The sequence below is a fragment of the Danio rerio genome, chromosome 4, assembly GCF_052040795.2.
Source record: "Danio rerio strain M-AB ecotype USA chromosome 4, GRCz13ab, whole genome shotgun sequence".
NCBI classification, from domain to species: domain Eukaryota; kingdom Metazoa; phylum Chordata; class Actinopteri; order Cypriniformes; family Danionidae; genus Danio; species Danio rerio.
This window is the reverse complement of record NC_141024.2, coordinates 45,962,853-45,987,976: the sequence shown is the minus strand read 5'-3', so window position 1 is coordinate 45,987,976 and position 25,124 is coordinate 45,962,853. Positions and strand designations below refer to the sequence as shown.

The following is a 25,124-nucleotide window of genomic DNA, read 5'->3' as shown; positions in this document are numbered from 1 at the left end:
AAGCGCTTCCATGTGCCAAAAGTTAGCACGCTGCCCCATGTGAAGCTCGATCTCACGACCTTCAGATTATGAGACTGACGCGCTGCCTACTGCGTCAACGAGGCAGACTGCTGGACCTGGGCAAACTGTGAAACACCAGCTTCCATGTCACGGTGCTGCGGTCTGGCTTCTAGGAGACAGCTCAGACCAGTCAAGCATGTCAGGATGGCAGAGCGGTCTAAAGCGCTGTGTTCAAGCTGGGGAACAATCGTCCAACAAAGAAGGGCAAGAAGGGAAGAAAGGTGGGAAGAAAGAAAGGGAAGAAGAGGGGGAAAAAATGAAGAAAAGAAAGGGTGAATTCTAAGCTTCCCAGATGCGCCTTCCCTGAACCTGCTTTACGTCACGCATAGTGAAGCTGTTCTGTGTTAAAACAACGCAATTTGAGTTACATTGATTTCTATTGCAGGTGCTCACCAAGACTGGGGTTCGAATCCAGCTAAAGACGCTTTATTGTTATTGGTTTACTATTACTCAATAAACTAACTGTTTGAATGTGTAATGCTCCAAGGTAAATAAAATATGCCTAAGCACTTTATTATTGTGTTTTTTGACATTCTTTCATGAAAAATTAAGCATACCAACTTGAATGTGTCATTATTTAGTAGTTGTTGTAGCATTATGCTTATGGTTATTATTGTTTTGTATTTTAATGTACAAATGATCTATAGAAATGTCATAGATTATATAGTGAACACACACACATATATACATATATATATATATATATATATATATATATATATATATATATATATATATGTGTGTGTGTGTGTGTGTGTGTATATAGTGTGCATAGTGTATATGGAATTAAAAGTCAAATAGTCAGTTTTTGTTATATGCATTATTTAACTAACAATTGTCAACAGAACAGTAATGAATATAGAGTAGAAAATGTAAAAATAATAAATTAGTTATTAATAATACAGTATTAACAATATAAATAAACAATGTTAATAAAATGTTAAATACAAACAGAAACCGACACAAAGTGGACTTAAAAGTCAAGGACATTTATTAATGCAATATTTATTTAACAATGGTCAAAAAAACAGTAATCAAAAAGGGCAAGACAAAAAGCATTTAATTAAAAACACTGTGTTCACAATGGCAAAATGTACACTACTGTTCAAAGGTTTGCGATCTGCTCAATGTATTTTTTTAATGTTTTAAATATGTTTATCAAGGCTACATTTATTTGATCTAATATTTAGTAAAAACTGGAATAATGTGAAATAATAATATAGGCAAATTAAATAAATAAAGAATAATTTATTCAAACAATTCAAATCAAATAAAATCGATTTAATTTATGAGCAAATCAAACAATAGAATTCTTGTTATATATGATTAATATTAAGCTTTTATATTTTAACAACAATAATTTTTTTGAACATTAGTGTATATTACCTTACATTTCAAGCAATTAGAAACTACCACCTAATTTAAACTAATTTACTCAATTTATTTTAAGCAGGTCTCTAGCAACACCTCAACTTTTTTATTGCTTTTTGTTCTTTTCTCTCCTATGTTTGAACTTTGAACTGAACTTTGAACACCTTGAACACTTTGATGGCCAAACTCCTGTGCTAGCAAACTTTTTCAGACGTGAAATCCAGTCAGCGTCTGACATAGCTTTATGAGATTTTTCAGACATTTTTTCTTCTATAAATAAAAGGTTTTGAATTTAAGTATTCAAATTTGAAATACAACACACTAAAACATTAACAGTTACCTTGTAATCAGGTGCTTAAATGTATCACAGCTGGCTGCCGTATGGAGTAGATTTCAAATGCCTTGAGGTGTGCTCAAATAGAGACAGAACTGTGTGACAGGAAGGTGGGAGTGGCAAGGTAGCGTGGCCGAGCGGTCTAAGGCGCTGGATTAAGGCTCCAGTCTCTTCGGGGGCGTGGGTTCGAATCCCATCGCTGCCAGGCAGTCCTTTTAGGATGCTTGAGAATGACCTCTCTGCTTGAGCAAACAGACTTGCAAAGTAACTCTGCATGCTTCCACTCACATCCAAACGTAGACTCCTTGGCCAAAGTTGAAGGGCTTCACTAGGAAGCTCGGCGTCCTCTCTGCTTCCGTAAAATTGGGCAGAAAACGGACCACTGCATGGAGTCATCTGGGATAGCGTAGCCAAGGGCTCTAAAGCGCTGGATTTAGGCTCCAGTCTCTTTGTGGGTGTGGGTTCGAATCCGATCCGCTGCCAGACAGTCCTTTTAGGATGCTTGAGAATGACCTCTCTGCTTGAGCAAACAGACTTGCAAAGTGATACTGTACGCTTCAGCTCACATCCAAACGTAGACTCCTTGGCCAAAGTTTAAGGGCTTCACTAGGAAGCTCTGCGTCTTCTCTGCTGTTCTGCTTCCGTAAAAAAGGGCAGAAAAGGGACCACTGCATGGATACATCTAGGGTAGTGTGGCCGAGGGGGTCTAAGGCGCTGGATTTAAGCTCCAGTCTCTTCGGAGGCGTGGGTTCGAATCCCACCGCTGCCAGATGTGGTTTTAAACACAAACAAATTGCTTGAGTGTGTGCGCGTTCTCAGTGAACGCTGGAAATGAGAGTACATTTAAGTTGGCAACTAGTCAGTATAATGTGTTCTTTGAAACTCACGGCAGACTCGTTGGTGTGACAGCAACACATCCCAAAGCTCGAATCTGCTCAGGAGCAAGTGTCTTTCCCACGATTAGATTGCAGCATTTTGAAGTCTCTCTCTGCCATTGCTCCTTTTAGCAAGAGCACCTTATTGAAACAGGAACAGTAAAGATTCACAATTAGAGTAGTAATACTCTATAACTGGATTTGAATATAATAACAACAATGTGGGGTATGCTGTGATGGAATCAGTAACTCACTCTTTTGTGAAATAACAGTTACCTTGTAATCAGGTGCTTAAATGCATCGCAGCTGGCTGCTGTTTGGAGTAGACTTCAAATGCCTTGAGGTGTGCTCTAATAGAGACAGAACTGTGGTTGACAGGAAGGTGGGAGTGCTTCCTAAGCTGGTATTAAGCAGCTCTCTTTCTTTGTGGAGGAGCTCCAGTAATGCATGGCCAAATTCAACTGATTTCCCAGAGCTGTTGCGCTACTTGAAACAAGTTGGTGGGAAAACTGCTCAGGGAAAGCAGCTTGGCAAGGTAGCGTGGCCGAGTGGTCTAAGGTGCTGGATTAAGGCTCCAGTCTCTTCGGGGGCGTGGGTTCGATACCCACTGCTGCCAGGCAGTCCTTTTAGGATGCTTGAGAATGACCTCTCTGCTTGAGCAAACAGACTTGCAAAATGATACTGCACGCTTCTGCTCGTAGTGGTCTAAGGCGCTGGATTTAGGCTCCAGTCTCTTTGGGGCCGTGGGTTCGAATCCCACAGCTGCCAGATGTGGTTTTAAACATGGCCAAACTGCTTGAGTGTGTGTGTGAGTCTCAGTGAATGCTGGAAATGAGAGAGTACATTTAAGTTGGCAACTAGTCAGTATAATGTGTGCTTTGAAACTCACGGCAGACTTGTTGGTGTGACAGCAACACATCCCCAAGCTCGAATCTGCTCAGGAGCAAGTGTCTTTCCCACGATTAGATTGCAGCATCTTAACAAAGTTTGCACTGGAAGTCTTTCTCTGCCATTGCTCCGTTTAGCAAGAGCACCCTGTTGAAACAGGAACAGTAAAGATTCACAATTACAGTAGTAATACAGTGGGGAATAAACCAGAGTCAAGAGATGTGTTGATTATGTGAGTCAGTGTTGGTATGACTTTCTGACACAGAAGTGAAAATAGCCTCACCATTTACTTTCCATTGTGTGGTTTTAAACCTTAATGAGTTTCTTGATTCTGTTGAGGACAAAATAAGATATTGTGATAAAAATGCTGGCTTACATGGTGTTCCAGAAGACAGGAAATGTTTAAAACCACATGATGGAGAGTAAATGGTAAGCTCATTTTAATATTTAGGGTAAACATTTCATGCTTGCCACTTTGAGCCTTCATACTAAAGTTCACTTTTTTGTTCTTTTTTGAAGACCTGATAGTCCTGACAGAAGAGACACATCAAAAGAATGAAATGGAAGAGAAACAACAAGAAATAACGACTGATGAAAAACCCACACTCACTAAAAAGACTTCATCACACGGAAAACCTCGGAAATCCAAGTCTAGGTGTAATTTCAGCTGTAAACAGAGTAGAAAGAGTTTCAGTCAAAAGCCAAACCTTGACCACACTAGGGAGAAACCTTACACCTGCAAACAGTGTGAAAAAAAGCTTCTATAATACAGGAAACTTAAAGGGTCACGAAACACCAAAACACATTTTTTGAGCTGTTGACAGTCATATATGTGTCCCACACTGCTAAAAACACTATTAGGACACCTATATTTCACTAAAAAGTGTAAATTGGTTGTTTTTGCGTTATTTCAAGCAAATTCGTACTTCCTGTTTGAAACTAATTTTTGAAGCTGCGTCACGGTCATGACATAATAGCGTGTATTCCAGCGTGCAGACTGGGCGTCTGTGCCAGAGTGAGTCTTATTACGTCTTACAGTGTGATGCATTAATGCATGAGTAAGGCTTGGTTCAAACCAATCAGCGCGCTCTATTGTGCAACTTCATTAATATTCATTAGTGTCACCGTCTTTACACCACAGAGACGCCACGTTGTGTTGGCAAAACAAGCGTGAAGTGTTGCTTTTACAGTTTGCTGCCATTAAGTTTCGTTTTCATTTTCTCTCTGTGAGAGCTCATCTGGATCACGTGTGGATTACAGTGTACGCGACGCTCGACAACAATAATTTACGTGTCTAAGGGGGATTATTGTTTACCTGAGAGCTGTTCTCATCTGCAAACGCTGAAATCCGGATTCCGGATGTAGTCTTCTCTTCATAAAGACGCGGCTCTAGTTGCTGGTGATTGTCCTGTCTCTACAGATTTGGTAAGTGAGCGACCAGTACTCTTTGTATATTCAGTTTGTTCGTATCAAATAAGTTAACTATTGCATTGAGTGCAAACATGTTAGCACCACATTTTGTGACCGGAATAACACACGCGGCTTTCGGACGCTACCTGCCGAGTGCATCTAAGTTTCCGGGAAATGCAGAGTTTTTTTTCTGTCATTCGCCGTGCGGTATCAAACATTGCATGAAAAATACACGCTTAGAGCAGATCTTCGAATCAAATATCTCATTTGTCGCGAGGGGCATGAATGAATTCCCTGAATGAAAGAGCCAAACTGCAGTTAAAGTCCAACATTTAATAATTTGGCAAATAATTCGACTAACGTTACAGATGTCCATGTAGGTTAAACACCATCCCTTTCTCCTGTGTATTTTGACTGAAACTCGCGCGTGCCCAAATAGACACTCCCACACCCTCCCACTTTAGTTCCTCCGACACTCCCCCCTAAACAGAGCTGGACACCCCCACTTTTCTGACTTTTTCCAAAGAAGAGGTGTGAAAACACCCTGCTGAAACGAGGGGGTTTCATGGCCCTTTAAAAGTGCACATGAGAATTCACACTGGAGAGAGGCTGTACTCTTGCCCTCTGTGTGGAAAGAGTTGTAAGCAAAATGGCAATCTTGAAGCCCACATGAGAACACACACTGGAGAGAGAAGCTTTATTTGCACACAGTGTGGGAAAGGTTTTTCTCAAAAACAAAACTTTACCATCCACATGAGGATTCACACTGGAGAGAAACCTTACACATGCACAGAGTGTGGTAAAAGGTTTCCACATAAAGGCTCACTCAAACACCACATGATAAGTCACACCGGAGAGAAGCCGTTTGCTTGTGCTCATTGTGGAAAGAGCTTCACAACCAAAGCTAGACTCATGAATCACACGAATGGTCACACTGGAACCATAGTGTCCACATGTGATCAGTGTGGAAAGAGTCTCACATGCAAAGACTCCATTAAGCAACACATGAAGATTCACTCAGGCGAGCGTTTTCGATGCAGTGAGAGTGGAAAGGTCTTTAAACATAAAAGAAGCCTCATCAATCACATGAAGCTTCACAATGGAGAGAAAAAATGAGGCCTTGTCAAGCAGAGCTTAAGGCTCTCACCCGGGATAGCATGGGATAGCATCTCGGGACAAGTGTGAACTCTTGAATACATCTCAAGTTACTGGAATGAAACCCTTTGAACCTGAAGATTTAAACTCAATAACTGAAGAGGGGTGAAGATGTGCCAGGTTGTGAGAGTTTCTACTTCTTCTTTGCAAGAAAGCAAAATAACTCTATATGTGTTTTAAGTTATAATGAACTGAGAACCAAATTTGTGCACATTGCACACTGCAATCAAATGGTCGGCTCTGAAAAGAGAATTAGAAAGATTAGGGAGGAGAAAATGTTTGGGGAGATGCAGAGAAAACTGTCCTACACCCTTAGATTGTGTTTTTGATTATTCACATTGTTTGATTTTCACTCCCTTGAACAAACACCGATTTGCCTCCAATTTTGGGCTTTTGTCTGCAGTGTCACAAAACTTGTTGGTGAATGAAAGTCCACATAAACTCGGCCGGTGTGAACTTGCAATGACAGTAAGAGACTGATGCAGACTCCATAAAGCCCTGATCAGACTACACAATGCCATTCGCCATTTACAACAGATCAGATTTGTGTCAGATTATGAGATTTTGACTTGATCAAATCTTGATGTGTTGTGGGTAACAAATGAAGACTTTGGTTTCAAAACACTACACTTTTATTTTGATGGACTGATTTAAAAAAAAATAAACAAGTTTTCTTCATGAAGACAATTAAACTTTCTGTAGACAACTAGTTTCCCTTAAAGAAATGTTCATGTGAAAACTCCCACATTACTACAAATAAATCTGTGTATGGGAAACCCAGTGTCTCTATTGTGAATGAGAATATGAGTGATTTGTTAGCTTACATGCTAATTCCAGGACTTAACAGACTACTGAAGGACTTCAGCTATCTGTAAATTCCAATTATTATTAATATGCAATACATATTGTACTGCTCATGTGGACTGATAGATTATATTGTGTGCTGTCTGCAAGTGGTGTGTGTGTGTAGGTTATAGTTTTAGGTTTATTGTGTTAAAGGTAAATTATTTTAAGAGTAACAAGTTATTTAATTATTAACATTCTGATTGTTCCTATATATATATATATATATCATATATATATATACTATTACTAACCAGCAATGATAGGTGAGCAAAATAAAAATTGAAAGAGGATACTTTTATTAGGCCTTTCATGAGTCTAATAGTCTCAAAGTCACACTTTAAAAGAAGGTCCAAAAACCTGCATTTATAAATGAAGAATGTTTTGCAAAGCATAAAAGGTTGTTAACCAGGTAATGCTGTGTACAATTTGTTTTAGTTACACCAAATTTAACTTGTTTATTGTAAAAAGGGTTTACATGGATATTGACATAAGACATTCTGTATTATGCATTACGTATTATGAGTCATGAGTAGGGCCAGACAGAATCTGTCGACGTTTTTTGCTTTTTCTGCAAAGAATTTGAATAAAAATCTGTTAATTTCTGCCGAAATATTTTGGGAGTATCATAACTAAATCCTAAATATGTGAAACAAAAAATAATATCTTTTAAACTTTTATTTAATGTTTAAAATGCAAATCCAATTAGATTCACTTTATCTGGTAAACAAAGCAAGTCTCTCGTATAATATTTCTACTAAAAGACAGAAAATATTACTGTACAAACTGCATTGTACATAAATCAGATAAACATTTTCATATTAGTCAATAATATTACTGTTATTCATTTAAAAAGTGAATAAATATATATTTACACACATTTACTCAAATTAAATAGAATTAATGATGGGCTAAAAATCTGCAGAAAATCTGTGGAATTCTGCGCGTGACATTATGTATTATAAGTCATGTACATGAGTATATGCAGTTGTAGAAAATATGCTCAGTGTTTTCAATATGACTTTCACAAAATTGGCAAGTTCTTCTCAGTATCAAATATTAATCTCAGGAATTCTTTTGATGGATACACATTATTAATCATTTTAACTGAAGTTCTTTAATTTTGGGGAGAATTAAAAAAGAAATGCAACTTGTTCTTATTTTTCTAATTTCTGTGAATTAAATTCTTTTAAAATAAACGAGGTCTGAGCTGATTAGGATGAAGCCTTTAAATAAGAATATTCATTTAAAACTTATTATTACATTTTGTATCTCTAAAAATAAAGATGGAAGAGCGAACATTACAGAATAGTGTGAAAGAAAACCTCTGATCAATACTGTGATGTTTTTAGGAATAACATTAATAATTGTGTAAAACTCTTTTAGGGTGACAAGCAAAACCCTGTTTAAAGAATGGGTTGAATTATTTTAATTTAGCAAAAAGATTGTCATTTCAAGTGAAAAAAAAAGTCAAATGCGATTATAATCTATTTGAACAAGTTTCCGTTGAATTTTGATGAGGTGACGAGGAATCTGAACCAGCACCAAAGCCACTTCCACCTGCTCCATCAATAGAATATCCACCTGTTACCTCAGATGCCACTGAACTTTCACTATAGTTCCCACTATGATTTGGCCACAACCAGCACCAGCAGTACCACCAGCTCCACCTACAACATGTACAGAGATGCTGAAGCACTGGGAGCCACTGGACAATGTACCACATGTCCCCTCAAGCTACTTAATACAGTGATCTTTTTTTTTTTTTTTTAGCTCTGCACAGTTGCCAGACATTCAGAATCGCTCCCCAGCAAACATCAGAAACAGGTGGATTCAACAAAGGCTTCCAACCATGTGAAAAAAAAAAAAATGTTGCACAACAAATAGTAGTAATAACTATAATATACAGCCACAGTAAAAAGTTTGGAATACTTTATAATAAGCTTATTCTGCTCACTAAAATGTTATTGTATTTTTAAATAACTGTTATTTTATTAAATGTTTAAAATATAATTTATTCACATTTAAGCCTGAATTGTACGCAAGATTAGTCTTCAGTGTGATGATTATGGAGGACCAAGAGTCCGAGGTTGCCACAGCGAGATGAACCGCCAACTTATCCAGCAAGTTTTTACACAGCAGATGCCCTTCCAGCCACAACCCATCTCTGGAAAACACACACACACACATGCTCTCTCTTTCACACACACACGCGCTCTCTCTTTCACACATGCACACACACAGGCACGCACGCATATGTCACACACATGCACATAAACTCTCTCTCACACACACTCTTATGGTTATGGTTATTATTGTTCTGTATTTTAATGTACAAATGATCTATAGAAATGTCATAGAGCTACAGTGTATAGAATTAAAAGTCAGGGAGTAGTCAGTTATTTATAAATGCATTATTTATCTAACAATTGTCAACAGAACAGTAATGAAAATAGAGTAGAAAATGTAAAAATAATAAATTAGTTATTAATAATACAGTATTAACAATATAAATAAACAATGTAAATAAAATGTTAAAGACAAACAGAAACTGAAACAAAGTGGACTTAAAAGTCATGGACCAGTCATTTATAAATGCAATATTTATTTAACAATGGTCAACAAAACAGTAATGAACATGGAATAAAAAATCTAAAAAACTAAATAAGTTAAATATTAACAGAAAAAAATACAAAAATTAACAAATTAAATAAAATGTTGAATAAATTTAGAAACCAACAAGTGAAATAAAATAAATTGAACTATTATGGTGCACCGTTGTGGAGGATAGTAGCATCTGTGTGCAAGTCCAATATAAACTAAGGATAGCTGATGTTGTGCTGCATCTTCTTTTGTTTAAAAGTAACTGTGTAGTTACAAATACAGGGAAAATCTGTTTGCTAATTATACATACATGAACACATTAGTGCATTGAATGACTACGTTTTTGTGAGCTAAACTAGGTTTTTGGGAACTAAGCATTGTATCAGTTGATAATTAGGGACCGAGCACCGAAACGGTGCGTAGGCCCTATTGGAATTGCTCCGTTTATTATTAGGGACCGAGCACCGAACGGTGCAAGGCCCTATTGGAATTGCTCCGTTTTTTATTAGGGACCAAGCACCGAAACGGTGCGTAGGCCCTATTGGAATTGCTCTGTTTATTATTATTAGGGACCGAGCACCGAAACGGTGCGTAGGCCCTATTGGAATTGCTCCGTTTTTTATTATTATTATTATTATTATTATTAGGGACCGAGCACCGAAACGGTGCGTAGGCCCTATTGGAATTGCTCCGTTTATTATTATTAGGGACCGAGCACCGAAACGGTGCGTAGGCCCTATTGGAATTGCTCCGTTTATTATTAGGGACCGAGCACCGAACGGTGCAAGGCCCTATTGGAATTGCTCCGTTTATTATTATTATTATTCTTCTCTCCAATGAATCGCGATTTAGAGGGGCTAAACATGCCCGAAAACTCACGCAACTTTGCACACACCTCAGAAGTGGCGAAAATTTACGTTTTTTATGGTCTTCGGAAGTGGGCGTGGCAAAATGACTCGACAGCGCCACCTAGAAAAATTAAACGGACAAGCCCCCGATCCACGAATCACGCACATGCACGAAAATTGGCCCACACCTCAAACATGCCAAAACATACAAAAAAGTCTCTTGGAGCCATATCTCAAACCCAACAGGAAGTTGGATATTTTTGACTTCCTGCGACGAAAAAGTGGCATTTTTGCCATTTCCAGGCGTTGTATTTTAACGAACTCCTCCTAGGGATTTTATCCGATCGACACCAAAATTGGGTTTTGTCATCTAAAGGCCTTGGCGATGTTAAATTGCGAAGCTTTAGAGTTTTCATCGATGGGCGTGTCCGTGGCGGCCTCGCAAACTTTGACGATTCGCCACAAAAGAGGAAGTCGTTATAACTCAGGCATGCATTATCCGATCTGCCTCAAAATTCACACGCTTGATAAGCGTCCTGACCTGAATACGTTTACATGCCAATATCCAGATATAGTTATAGCGCCACCTGCTGGCCACAGGAAATGACATGATTTACGGAGTTACAAACTCCTCCCACAAATTTTATCGTATCAACACCAAAATTGAGTGGTGTTATCTGAAAGCTCTAGCGATGATATATTGTGAAGATTTAGAGTTTTCGCAGAGGGGCGTGTCCATGGCGGTATGACAAACCTCAACGCTTCACCATGGAACAGGAAGTCCTTATAACACAACCACACAATGTCCGATCAGCCTGAAACTTCACATGGTTGATAAACGTCATCTCTTGAACACATCCACATAACAATATTGAAGTGGGCGTGGCAAAATGACTCGACAGCGCCACCTAGAAAAATTAAACGGACGAGCCCCCGATCTACGAATCACGCACATGCACAAAAATTGGCACACACCTCAAACATGGCAAAAAATATGAAAAAGTCTCTTGGAGCCATATCTCAAACCCAACAGGAAGTCGGATATTTTTAACTTCCTGTGGCGAAAAAGTGGCGCTTTTGCCATTTTCAGACGTTGTATTTTAACGAACTCCTCCTAGGGATTTTATCTGATAAACACCAAAATTGGGTTTTATCATCTTAAAGCCTTGGTGATGTTATATTGCGAAGCTTTAGAGTTTTCATCGATGGGCGTGTCCGTGGCGGCCTCGCAAACTTTGATGATTCGCCACAAAACAGGAAGTCTTTATAACTCTGGCATGCAATATTCGATCTGCCTCAAAATTCACACATTTAATAACAGTCCTGACCTGATCAGGTTTACGTGCCGATATCCAGTTACAGTTATAGCGCCACCTGCTGGCCACAGGAAATAACATGTTTGACACTGTAACAAACTCCTCCCACAAACTTTCCTGTATCAGCACCAAAATAGAGTGGTGTCATCTGAAAGCTCTAGCGATGATATATTGTAAAGATCTAGAGTTTTTGCAGAGGGGCGTGTCTGTGGTGGCATGACAAACCTCAACGCTTCGCCATGAAACAGGAATTTCTTATAACTCAACCACACAATGTCTGATCTGCCTGAAACTTCACATGATTGATAAAAGTCCTCTCCTGAACACATCTACATAACAATACTGAGTCAGTCATAGCGCCACCTGCTGGCAGAATGTAGTTTGTCTTAAAACACAATCTCCACACAATCTCAGATCTGCCTGAAACTTCACATGGTTGATAAAAGTCCGCTCCTGAACACATCCACATAACAATATTGAGTCAGTCATAACGCCACCTGCTGGCAGAAGGTAGTTTGGCTTATAACTCAGCCACACAATGTCCCATGTGCCTGAAACTTCACATGGTTGATAATATTCCTCTCCGGAAGACATCTACATGCCAATCTTAAGTCACAGTTATAGCGCCACCTGCTGACAGGTGGAAGTTTGGTATAAATCTGTGATTTTCTTAGATTTTTTTTTATATATCGGCTTAAATTATTATTGTTCGCTGTTCTCTGTCATCGTAAGGTCACCGGGCGGCGGTGAGCCCGGGTGCGAGGTCCCTTTCATCGCTGCTTGCAGCTTTAATTAGGGACCGAGCACCGAAACGGTGCGTAGGCCCTATTGGAATTGCTCCGTTTTTTATTATTATTATTATTATTATTATTATTCCGCCCCCTATCGGGGCACTTTTGAGGTTCTAAACATGCCCGAAAACTCATGAAAATTTGCACACACACCAAACCCGGTGTAAATAGCAGGTTGATATGGGTCTCGGAAGTGGGCGTGGCAAAATGACTCGACAGCGCCACCTAGAAAAATTAAACGGACGAGCCCCCGATCCACGAATCACACACATGCGCGAAAATTGGCACACACCTCAAACACGCCAAAACATACAAAAAAGTCTCTTGGAGCCATATCTCAAACCCAACAGGAAGTCGGATATTTTTGACTTCCTGCGGCGAAAAAGTGGCATTTTTGCCATTTCCAAGCGTTGTATTTTAACGAACTCCTCCCAGGGATTTTATCCGATCGACACCAAAACTGGGTTTTGTCATCTAAAGGCCTTGGCGATGTTAAATTGCGAAGCTTTAGAGTTTTCGTCGATGGGCGTGTCCGTGGCGGCCACGCAAACTTTGATGATTCGCCACAAAACAGGAAGTCGTTATAACTCAGGCATGCATTATCTGATCTGCCTCAAAATACACACGCTTGATAAGAGTCCTCACCTGAACACGTTTACATGCCAATATCCAGATATAGTTATAGCGCCACCTGCTGGCCACAGGAAATGACATGTTTTACAGTGTAACTAACTCCTCCCACAATTTTTTTCGTATCAGCACCAAATTTGGGTTGTGTTATCTGAAAGCTCTAGCGATGATATATTGTGAAGATCTAGAGTTTTCGGAGAGGGGCGTGTCCGTGGCGCCATGACAAACCTCAACGCTTCGCCATGGAACAGGAAGTCCTTATAACTCAACCACACAATGTCCGATCTGCCTGAAACTTCACATGGTTGATAAAAGTCATCTCTTGAACACATCCACATAACAATATTGAAGTGGGCGTGGCAAAATGACTCGACAGCGCCACCTACAAAAACTAATTGGACGAGCCCCCGATCCACGAATCACGCACATGCACGAAAATTGGCACACACCTCAAACATGCCAAAACATACGAAAAAGTCTCTTGGAGCCATATCTCAAACCCAACAGGAAGTCGGATATTTTTAACTTCCTGCGGCGAAAAAGTGGCGTTTTTGCCATTTCCAGGCGTTGTATTTTAACGAACTCCTCCTAGGGATTTTATCCGATCAACACCAAAATTGGGTTTTGTCATCTAAAGGCCTTGGCGATGTTAAATTGCGAAGCTTTAGAGTTTTCATCGATGGGCGTGTCCGTGGCGGCCTCGCAAACTTTGACGATTCGCCACAAAACAGGAAGTCGTTATAACTCAGGCATGCTTTATCCGATCTGCCTAAAAATTCACACATTTGATAACAGTCCTGACCTGAATACGTTTATATAATGATATCCGGATAGAGTTATAGCGCCACCTGCTGGCCACAGGAAATGACATGTTTTACATTGTAATATACTCCTTCCGCAAACTTTATTATATCAGCACCAAATTTGAGTGATGTTATTTGAAAGCTCTAGCAATGATATATTGTGAAGATCTAGAGATTTTGCAGAGGGGCGTGTCCGTGGCGGCATGACAAACCTCAACGCTTCGCCATGGAACAGGAAATGCTTATAACTCAACCACACAATGTCCGATCTGCCTGAAACTTCACAAGGTTGATAAAAGTCCTCTCCTGAACACATCCACATAACAATATTGAGTCAGTCATAGCGCTACCTGCTGGCAGAAGGTAGTTTGGCTTATAACTCAGCCACACAATGTCTGATCTGCCTAAAACTTCACATGGTGGATAAAAGTCGTCTCCTGAACCCATCTACATGCCAATATTGAGTCACAGTCATAGCGCCACCTGCTGACAACAGGAAATTACTTATAACTCAGCCAAACAATGTCCGATCTGGCTGAAACTTTACATGGTTGATAAGATTCCTCTCCAGAAGACATCTACATGCCAATCTTGAGTCACAGTCATAGCGCCACCTGCTGACAGAAGGAATTTTGGCTTATAACTCAGCCACACAATGTTTGATCTGCCTGAAACATCACATGGTTGATTAAAATCCTCTCCTGAACACATCCACATAACAATATTGAAGTGGGCGTGGCAAATAGACTCGACAGCGCCACCTACAAAAATTTAACGGACGAGCCCCTGATATACGAATCACGCACACGCACGAAAATTGGCACACATCTCAAACATGCCAAAACATACGAAAAAGTCTCTTGGAGCCATATCTCAAACTCAACAGGAAGTCAGATATTTTTGACTTCCTGCTGTAAAAAAGTGGCGTTTTTGCCATTTCCAGGCATTGTATTTTAACGAACTCTTCCTAGGGATTTTATCCGATCGACACCAAAATTGGGTTTTGCCATCTAAAGGCCTTGGCGATGTTAAATTGCGAAGCTTTAGAAGTTTTGTCGATGGGCGTGTCCGTGGCGGCCTCGCAAACTTTGACGATTCGCCACAAAACAGGAACTCATTATAACTCAGGCATGCATTATCAGATCTCCCTCAAAATCCACATGTTTAATAAAAGTCCAGACCAGAACACGTTTACATGCCAATATCCAGATACAGTTATAGCGCCACCTGCTGGCCACAGGAAATGTCATGTTTTACACTGTAACGAACTCCTCTCACGAATTTTATCGTATCAGCACCAAAATTGGGTAGTGTCATCTGAAAGCTCTAGCGATGTTATATTGTGAAGATCTAGAGTTTTCGCAGTGGGCGTGTTTGTGGTGGCATGACAAACCTCAACGCTTCGCCATGGAAAAGGAAGTACTTATAACTCAACCACACAATGGCCGATCTGCCTGAAACTTCACATGATTAATAAAAGTCCTCTCCTGAACACATATACATGCCAATATTGAGTCAGTCATAGCGCCACCTGCTGGCAGAAGGTATTTTGGCTTATAACTCAGCCCTACAATATCTGATCTGCCTGAAACTTCACATGGTTTATTAAAATCCTCTTCTGATGATATCAACATGCCAATATTGAGACAGTCATAGCGCCACCTAGTGACAGAAGGAATTTTGGCTTATAACTTAACCACAAAATGTCTGATCAGCCTGAATCTTCACATGTTGGATAAAATTCCTTTCCTGAACACATCAACATAACAATATTGAGACAGTCATAGCGCCACCTGCTGACAGAAGGTGGTTTGGCTTATAAGTCAGCCTAACAATGTCCGATCAACCTGAAATTTCACAGGTTAGATGAAATGCCTCTCCTAAAGACATTTACATGCCAATATTGAGACAGTCATAGCGCCACCTGCTGGCAAAAGGAAATTACTTATAACTCAGCCAAACAATGTCCGATCTGGCTGAAAATTCACATGGTTGATAAGATTCCTCTCCTGAAGACATCTACATACCAATCTTGAGTCACAGTCATAGCGCCACCTGCTGACAGGAGGAAGTTTGGCATAAATCTGTGATTTTCTCTGGTTCTTTATATATATCGGCTTAAATTAATATTGTTCACTGTTCTCTGTCATCATGGCGCTACCGGGCGGCGGTGAGCAAGGGTGCGAGGTCCCTATCATCGCTGCTTGCAGCTTTAATTAGGGACCGAGCACCGAAACGGTGCGTAGGCCCTATTGGAATTGCTCTGTTTATTATTATTCTTCTTCTTCTTCTTCTTCCGCGGAATGAATCGCAGTTTTGAGGGGCTAAACATGCCCGAAAACTCACGCAACTTTGCACACGCCTCAGAAGTGGCGAAAATTTACGTTTGTTATGGGCTTCGTAAGTGGGCGTGGCAAAATGACTCGACAGCGCCACCTAGAAAAATTAAACGGACGAGCCCCCGATATACAAATCACGCACATGCATGAAAATTGGCACACACCTCAAACACACAAAAACATACGAAAAAGTCTCTTGGAGCCATATCTCAAACCCAACAGGAAGTCGGATATTTTTGACTTCCTGCGGCGAAAAAGTGGCGTTTTTGCCATTTCCAGGCGTTGTATTTTAACGAACTCCTCCAAGGGATTTTATCCGATCAACACCAAAATTGGCTTTTATCATCTAAAGGCATTGGCGATGTTAAATTGCGAAGCTTTAGAGTTTTCATCGATGGGCGTGTCCGTGGCGGCCTCGCAAACTTTGACGATTCGCCACAAAACAAGAAGTCGTTATAACTCAGGCATGCATTATCTGATCTGCCTCAAAATTCACACGCTTGATAAGCGTCCTGACCTGAACATGTTTACATGCTGATATCCAGATACAGTTACAGCGCCACCTGCTGGCCACAGGAAATGACATGATTTACGGAGTTATAAACTCCTCCCACAAATTTGATCGTATCAGCACCAAAATTAAGTGGTGTTATCTGAAAGCTCTAGTGATGATATATAGTGAAGATCTAGAGTTTTTACAAAGGGGCGTGTCCGTGGCAGCATGACAAACCTCAACGCTTCGCCATGGAACAGGAAGTCCTTATAACACAACCACACAATGTCTGATCTGCCTGAAACTTCACATGATTAATAAACGTCCTCTCCTGAACACATCCACATAACAATATTGAAGTGGGCGTGGCAAAATGACTCGACAGCGCCACCTAGAAAAATTAAACGGACGAGCCCCCGATCTACGAATCACGCACATGCACAAAAATTGGCACACACCTCAAACATGGCAAAACATACGAAAAAGTCTCTTGGAGCCATATCTCAAACCCAACAGGAAGTCGGATATTTTTAACTTCCTGTGGCGAAAAAGTGGCGTTTTTGCCATTTTCAGGCGTTGTATTTTAATGAACTCCTTCTAGGGATTTTATCTGATAAACACCAAAATTGGGTTTTGTCAACTTAAAGCCTTGGTGATGTTAAATTGCGAAGCTTTAGAGTTTTCATCGATGCGCGTGTCCGTGGCGGCCTCGCAAACTTTGATGATTCGCCACAAAACAGGAAGTCTTTATAACTCTGGCATGCAATATTCGATCTGCCTCAAAATTCACACATTTCATAACAGTCCTGACCTGATCAGGTTTACGTGCCGATATCCAGTTACAGTTATAGCGCCACCTGCTGGCCACAGGAAATGACATGTTTGACACTGTAACAAACTCCTCCCACAAACTTTCCCGTATCAGCACCAAAATAGAGTGGTGTCATCTGAAAGCTCTATCGGTGATATATTGTGAAGATCTAGAGTTTTTGCAGAGGGGCGTGTCTGTGGCGGCATGACAAACCTCAACGCTTCGCCATGAAACAGGAATTTCTTATAACTCAACCACACAATGTCTGATCTGCCTGAAACTTCACATGATTGATAAAGGTCCTCTCCTGAACACATCCACATGACAATATTGAGTCAGTCATAGCGCCACCTGCTGGCAGAAGGTAGTTTGGCTTGTAACCCGGCCACACAATGTCCGATCTGCCTGAAACTTCACATGGTTGATGAAAGTCCTCTCTTGAGCACATCTACATAATAATATTGAGTCATAGTCATAGCGCCACCTGCTGGCAGAAGGAATTTTGGCTTGTAACTTGGCCACACAATGTCAGATCTGCCTAAAATGTCACATGGTTGATGAAAGTCCTCTCCTAAACAGATCTATATAATAATATTGAGTCTTTCATAGCGCCACCTGCTGGCAGAATGTAGTTTGTCTTATAACACAATCTCCATACAATCTCTGATCTGCCTGAAACTTCACATGGTTAATAAAAGTCCGCTCCTGAACACATCCACATAACAACATTGAGTCAGTCAAAACGCCACCTGCTGGCAGAAGGTAGTTTGGCTTATAACTCAGCCAAACAATGTCCCATGTGCCTGAAACTTCACATGGTTGATAAGATTCCTCTCCGGAAGACATCTACATGCCAATCTTAAGTCACAGTTATAGCGCCACCTGCTGACAGGAGGAAGTTTGGCATAAATCTGTGATTTTCTTAGATCATTTTTTATATATTGGCTTAAATTATTATTGTTCGCTGTTCTCTGTCATCGTAAGGTCACCGGGCGGCGGTGAGCCCGGGTGCGAGGTCCCTATCATCGCTGCTTGCAGCTTTAATTATTATTATTATTATTATTATTATTATTCCGCCCCCTATCGGGGCACTTTTGAGGGGCTAAACATGCCCGAAAACTCATGAAAATTTGCACACACACCAAACGCGGTGTAAATAGCAGGTTGATATGGGTCTCGGAAGTGGGCGTGGCAAAATGACTCGACAGCGCCACCTAGAAAAATTAAACGGACGAGCCCCCGATACACGAATCACGCACATGCACGAAAATTGGCACAGACCTCAAACATGCCAAACCATACGAAAAAGTCTCTTGGAGCCATATCTCAAACCCAACAGGAAGTCAGATATTTTTAACTTCCTGCGGCGAAAAAGTGGCATTTTTGCCATTTCCAGGTGTCGTATTTTAACGAACTCCTCCTAGGGATTTTATCAGATCGACACCAAAATTGAGTTTTGTCATCTAAAGGCCTTGGCGATGTTAAATTGCGAAGCTTTAGAGTTTTCGTCGATGGGCGTGTCCGTGGCGGCCTCGCAAACTTTGACGATTCGCCACAAAACAGGAAGTCGTTATAACTCAGGCATGCATTATCCGATCTGCCTCAAAATTTACACGTTTGATAAGAGTCCTGACCTGAACACGTTTACATGCCGATATCCAGATACAGTTATAGCGCCACCTGCTGGCCACAGGAAATGACATGTTTTACACTGTAACAAACTCCTCCCACAAATTTTATGGTATCAGCACCAAATTTGAGTGCTGTCATCTGAAAGCTCTAGCGATGATATATTGTGAAGATCTAGAGTTTTCGCAGAGGGGCGTGTCCGTGGCGGCATGACAAACCTCAACGCTTCGCCATGGAACAGGAAGTCCTCATAACTCAACCACACAAAGTCTGATCAGCCTGAAACTTCACATGGTTGATATACGTCATCTCTTGAACACATCCACATAACAATATTGAAGTGGGCGTGGCAAAATGACTCGACAGCGCCACCTAGAAAAATTAAACGGACGAGCCCCTGATCTACGAATCACGCACATGCGCGAAAATTGGCACACACCTCAAACATGCCAAAACATACGAAAAAGTCTCTTGGAGCCATATCTCAAACCCAACAGGAAGTCAGATATTTTTAACTTCCTGCTGCAAATAAGTGGCATTTTTGCCATTTCCAGGCGTTGTATCTTAACGAACTCCTCCTAGGGATTTTATACTATCGACACCAAAATTGGGTTTTGTCATCTAAAGGCCTTGGCGATGTTAAATTGCGGAGCTTTATAGTTTTTGTCGATGGGCGTGTCCGTAGTGGCCCCGCAAACTTTGACGATTCGCCACAAAACCGGAAGTCATTATAACTCAGGCATGCATCACCCGATCTGCCTCAAAATTCACATGTTTAATAAGAGTCCAGACCAGAACACGTTTACATGCCGATATCCAGATACAGTTATAGCGCCACCTGCTGGCCACAGGAAATGTCATGATTTACAGCGTAACAAACTCCTCCCACAAATTTTTTCGTATCAGCACCAAATTTGGTGGGTTGTTATCTGAAAGCTTAAGTGATGATATATTGTCAAGATCTAGAGTTTTTGCAGAGGGGCGTGTCCGTGGCATCATGACAAACCCCAACACTTCGCCGTGGAACAGGAAGTCCTTATATCTCAACCACACAAAGTCAGATCAGCCTGAAACTTCACATGGCTCATAAAAGTCCTCTTCTGAACACATCCCCAAAACAGTAATGAGTCAGTCATAACGCCACCTGCTGGCAGAAGGTTGATAGGCTTATAACTCAGCCAAACAACATCCGATCAGCCTGAAACTTCACATGGTTGATTAAATTCCATTACTGAAGGCATCTACATGCCAATCTTAAGTCATAGTTATAGCGCCACCTGCTGGCAGATGGTAGTTTGCATTATAACTCAACCACACAATGTCTGATCTGCCTGAAACTTCACATGATTGATAAAAGTCCTCTCCTGAACACATCTACATAACAATATTGAGTCAGTAATAGCGCCATCTGCTGGCAGAAGGTAGTTTGGCTTGTAACTCGGCCACACAATGTTCGATCTGTCTAAAATGTCACATGGTTGATGAAAGTCCTCTCCTGAGCACATCTACATAATAATATTGAGTTTTTAATAGCGCCACCTGCTGGCAGAATGTAAATTGTCTTATAACACAATCTCCACACAATCTCTGATCTGCCTGAAACTTCACATGGTTGATAAAAGTCCACTCCTGAACACATCCACATAACAATATTGAGTCAGTCATAACGCCACCTGCTGGCAAAAGGTAGTTTGGCTTATAACTCAGCCACAAAATGTCCCATGTGCCTGAATCTTCACATGGTTGATTAAATTCCTCTCCTGAAGACATCTACATGCCAATCTTGAGTCACAGGTATAGCGCCACCTGCTGACAGGAGGAAGTTTGGCATAAATCTGTATTTTTCTTAGGTTTTATATATATATATATCGGCTTATATTATTATTGTTCGCTGTTCTCTGTCATCGTAAGGTCACCGGGCGGCGGTGAGCCCGGGTGCGAGGTCCCTATCATCGCTGCTTGCAGCTTTAATTATTATTATTATTATTATTCCGCCCCCTATCGGGGCACTTTTGAGGGTCTAAACATGCCCGAAAACTCATGAAAATTTGCACACACACCAAACGCGGTGTAAATAGCAGGTTGATATGGGTCTCGGAAGTGGGCGTGGCAAAATGACTCGACAGCGCCACCTAGAAAAATTAAACGGACGAGCCCCTGATACACGAATCACGCACATGCACGAAAATTGGCACACACCTCAAACATGCCAAACCATACGAAAAAGTCTCTTGGAGCCATATCTCAAACCCAACAGGAAGTCGGATATTTTTAACTTCCTGCGGCGAAAAAGTGGCGTTTTTGCCATTTCCAGGCGTTGTATTTTAACGAACTCCTCCTAGGGATTTTATCCAATCAACACCAAAATTGGGTTTTGTCATCTAAAGGCCTTGGCGATGTTAAATTGCGAAGCTTTAGAGTTTTCGTCGATGGGCGTGTCCGTAGCGCCCTCGCAAACTTTGATGATTCGCCACAAAACAGGAAGTCGTTATAACTCAGGCATGCATTATCAGATCTGCCTCAAAATTCACACGCTTGATAAGCGTCCTGACCTGAACAAGTCTACATGCCAATATCCAGATATAGTTATAGCGCCACCTGCTGGCCACAGGAAATGACATGATTTACGGAGTAATAAACTCCTCCCACAAATTTTTTCGTATCAGCACCAAAATTGGGTAGTGTTATCTGAAAGCTCTAGCGGTGATATATTGTGAAGATCTAGAGTTTTCGGAAAGGGGCGTGTCCGTGGCGGTATGACAAACCTCAACGCTTCGCCATGGAACAGGAAGTCCTTATAACTCAACCACACAATGTCCGATCTGCCTGAAACTTCACATGGTTGATAAACGTCATCTCTTGAACACATCCACATAACAATATTGAAGTGGGCGTGGCAAAATGACTCGACAGCGCCACCTAGAAAAATTAAATGGACGAGCCCCCGAGCTACGAATCACGCACATGCACGAAAATTGGCACACACCTTAAACATGCCAAAACATACGAAAAAGTCTCTTGGAGCCATATCTCAAACCTAACAGGAAGTCGGATATTTTTAACTTCCTGCTGCATATAAGTGGCATTTTTGCCATTTCCAGGCGTTGTATCTTAACGAACTCCTCCTAGGGATTTTATGCTATCGACACCAAAATTGGGTTTTGTCATCTAAAGGCCTTGGCGATGTTAAATTGCTGAGCTTTATAGTTTTTGTCGATGGGCGTGTCCGTGGCGGCCCCGCAAACTTTGACGATTCGCCACAAAACCGGAAGTCATTATAACTTAGGCATGCATTATCCGATCTGCCTCAAAATTCACATGTTTAATAAGAGTCCTGACCAGAACACGTTTACATGCCAATATCCAGATACAGTTATAGCGCCACCTGCTGGCCACAGGAAATGTCATGATTTACAGAGTAATTAACTCCTCCCACAATTTTTTTGTGTATCAGCACCAAGTTTGGTGGGTTGGTATCTGAAAGCTTAAGTGATGATATATTGTCAAGATCTAGAGTTTTTGCAGAGGGGCGTGTCCGTGGCGGCATGACAAACCTCAACACTTCGCCGTGGAACAGGAAGTCCTTATATCCCAACCACACAAAGTCAGATCAGCCTGAAACTTCACATGGCTCATAAAAGTCCTCTTCTGAACACATCCCCAAAACAGTTATGAGTCAGTCATAACGCCACCTGCTGGCAGAAGGTAGATAGGCTTATAACTCAGCCAAACAACATCCGATCTGCCTGAAACTTCACATGGTTAATTAAATTCCATTACTGAAGGCATCTACATGCCAATCTTAAGTCACAGTTATAGTGCCACCTGCTGGCAGATGGTAGTTTGCATTATAACTCAACCACACAAAGTCCGATCTGCCTGAAAGTTCACATGGTTGATAAAAGTCCTCTCCTGAACACATCTACATAACAACATTGAGTCTGTCGTAGCGCCACCTGCTGACAAAAGGCAGTTTGGCTTGTAACTCAGCTAAACAATGTTCGATCTGCCTGAAACTTCACATGGTTGATAAGATTCCTCTCCTGGTGACATCTACATGCCAATCTTGAGTCACAGTCATAGCGCCACCTGCTGAGAGGAGGAGGTTTGGCATAAATCGGTGATTTTCTCCGATTTTTTAAACATATCGGCTTATATTATTACTGTTCGCTGTTCTCTGTCTTCCTGAGGCCACCGGGTTGCGGTGAGCCCGGGTGCGAGGTCCCTATCATCGCTGCTTGCAGCTTTAATTAGGGACCGAGCACCGAACGGTGCAAGGCCCTATTGGAATTGCTCCGTTTATTATTATTATTCTTTTCCGGAATGAATCGCGGTTTTGAGGGCCTTACCATGCCCGAAAACTCACAAAACTTTGCACACACCTCAGAAGTGGCGAAAATTTACGTTTGTTGTGGGTTTTGGAAATGGGCGTGGCAAAATGACTCGACAGCGCCACCTAGAAAAATTAAACGGACAAGCCCCCGATCCACGAATCACGCACATGCAAGAAAATCGGCACACACCTCAAACATGCCAAAACAAACGAAAAAGTCTCTTGGAGCCATATCTCAAACCCAACAGGAAGTCGGATATTTTTAACTTCCTGCGGCGAAAAAGAGGCGTTTTTGCCATTTCCAGGCGTTGTATTTTAACGAACTCCTCCTAGGGATTTTATCCGATCGACACCAAAATTGGGTTTTGTCATCTAAAGGCCTTGGCGATGTTAAATTGCGAAGCTTTAGAGTTTTCGTCGATGGGCGTGTCCGTGGCGGCCTCGCAAACTTTGACGATTCGCCACAAAACAGGAAGTCGTTATAACTCAGGCATGCATTACCCGATCTCCCTCAAAATTCACACGTTTGATAAGTCCTGACCTGAACACGTTTACATGCCGATATCCAGATACAGTTATAGCGCCACCTGCTGGCCACAGGAAATGACATGTTTTACACTGTAACAAACTCCTCCTACAAATTTTTTCGTATCAGCACCAAAATTGGGTGGTGTCATCTGAAAGCTCTAGCGATGATATATTGTGAAGATCTAGAGTTTTCGCAGAGGGGCGTGTCCGTGGCGGCATGACAAACCTCAACGCTTCGCCATGGAAAAGGAAGTCCTTATAACTCAACCACAAAAAGGCCAATCTGCCTGAAACTTCACATAGTTGATAAAAGTCCTCTCCTGAACACATCCCCATGACAATATTGAAGTGGGCGTGGCAAAATGACTCGACAGCGCCACCTATAACAATTAAACGGACGAGCCCCTGATCTACGAATCACACACATGCACGAAAATTGACACACACCTCAAACACGCCAAAACATACAAAAAAGTCTCTTGGACCCATAACTCAAACCCAACAGGAAGTCGGATATTTTTAACTTCCTGCGGCAAATAAGTGGCATTTTTGCCATTTCCAGGCGTTGTATCTTAACGAACTCCTCCTAGGGATTTTATCCGATCGACACCAAAATTGGGTTTTGTCATCTAAAGGCCTTGGCGATGTTAAATTGCGAAGCTTTAGAGTTTTTGTTGATGGGCGTGTCTGTGGCGGCCTCGCAAACTTTGATGATTCGCCACAAAACCGGAAGTCATTATATCTCAGGCATGCATTATCCAATCTGCCTCAAAATTCACATGTTTAATAAGAGTCCATACCAGAACATGTTTACATGCCAATATCCAGATACAGTTATAGCGCCACCTGCTGGCCACAGGAAATTACATGATTTACAGAGTTACAAACTCCTTCCACAAATTTTATCGTATCAGCACCAAAACTGAGTGGTGTTATCTGAAAGTTCTAGCGATGATATATTGTAAAGATCTAGAGTTTTCACCGAGGGGCGTGTCTGTGGCGGCATGACAAACCTCAACGCTTCGCCATAGAACAGGAAGTCCTTATAACTCAACCACACAAT

The 25,124-nt window shown here is 41.3% G+C and overlaps 1 protein-coding gene, 1 long non-coding RNA gene and 3 other non-coding genes across 6 annotated transcripts in view; all 5 read left to right on the top strand.

Annotated features, from left to right (window-relative positions):
- The window catches only part of LOC110439394 (uncharacterized), a 97,970-nt gene extending 91,101 nt beyond the window's left edge, over positions 1 to 6,869 (top strand). The window contains exon 4 of one of the 2 annotated variants that reach the window (XR_015942626.1): positions 6,105 to 6,869. The gene's annotated coding sequence lies outside the window, so the exon portion shown is untranslated. The remainder of the gene's footprint in view (positions 1 to 6,104) is intronic. The other variant, XR_015942625.1, reaches the window with a different exon arrangement.
- On the top strand, positions 1,889 to 1,970 carry trnal-aag (transfer RNA leucine (anticodon AAG)). Its single transcript has one exon. It is a non-coding gene; the product is annotated as a tRNA-Leu (tRNA).
- trnal-uaa (transfer RNA leucine (anticodon UAA)) lies at positions 2,452 to 2,534 on the top strand. The gene has a single exon. It is a non-coding gene; the product is annotated as a tRNA-Leu (tRNA).
- trnal-aag (transfer RNA leucine (anticodon AAG)) lies at positions 3,175 to 3,256 on the top strand. Its single transcript has one exon. It is a non-coding gene; the product is annotated as a tRNA-Leu (tRNA).
- A 5,519-nt stretch (positions 6,870 to 12,388) lies between the features above and the next one.
- LOC148681886 (uncharacterized) lies at positions 12,389 to 24,872 on the top strand. The gene is made up of 3 exons (XR_015943030.1): positions 12,389 to 12,467; positions 16,116 to 18,586; positions 23,422 to 24,872. It is a non-coding gene; the product is annotated as an uncharacterized LOC148681886 (long non-coding RNA).
- Positions 24,873 to 25,124: the final 252 nt, after the last annotated feature.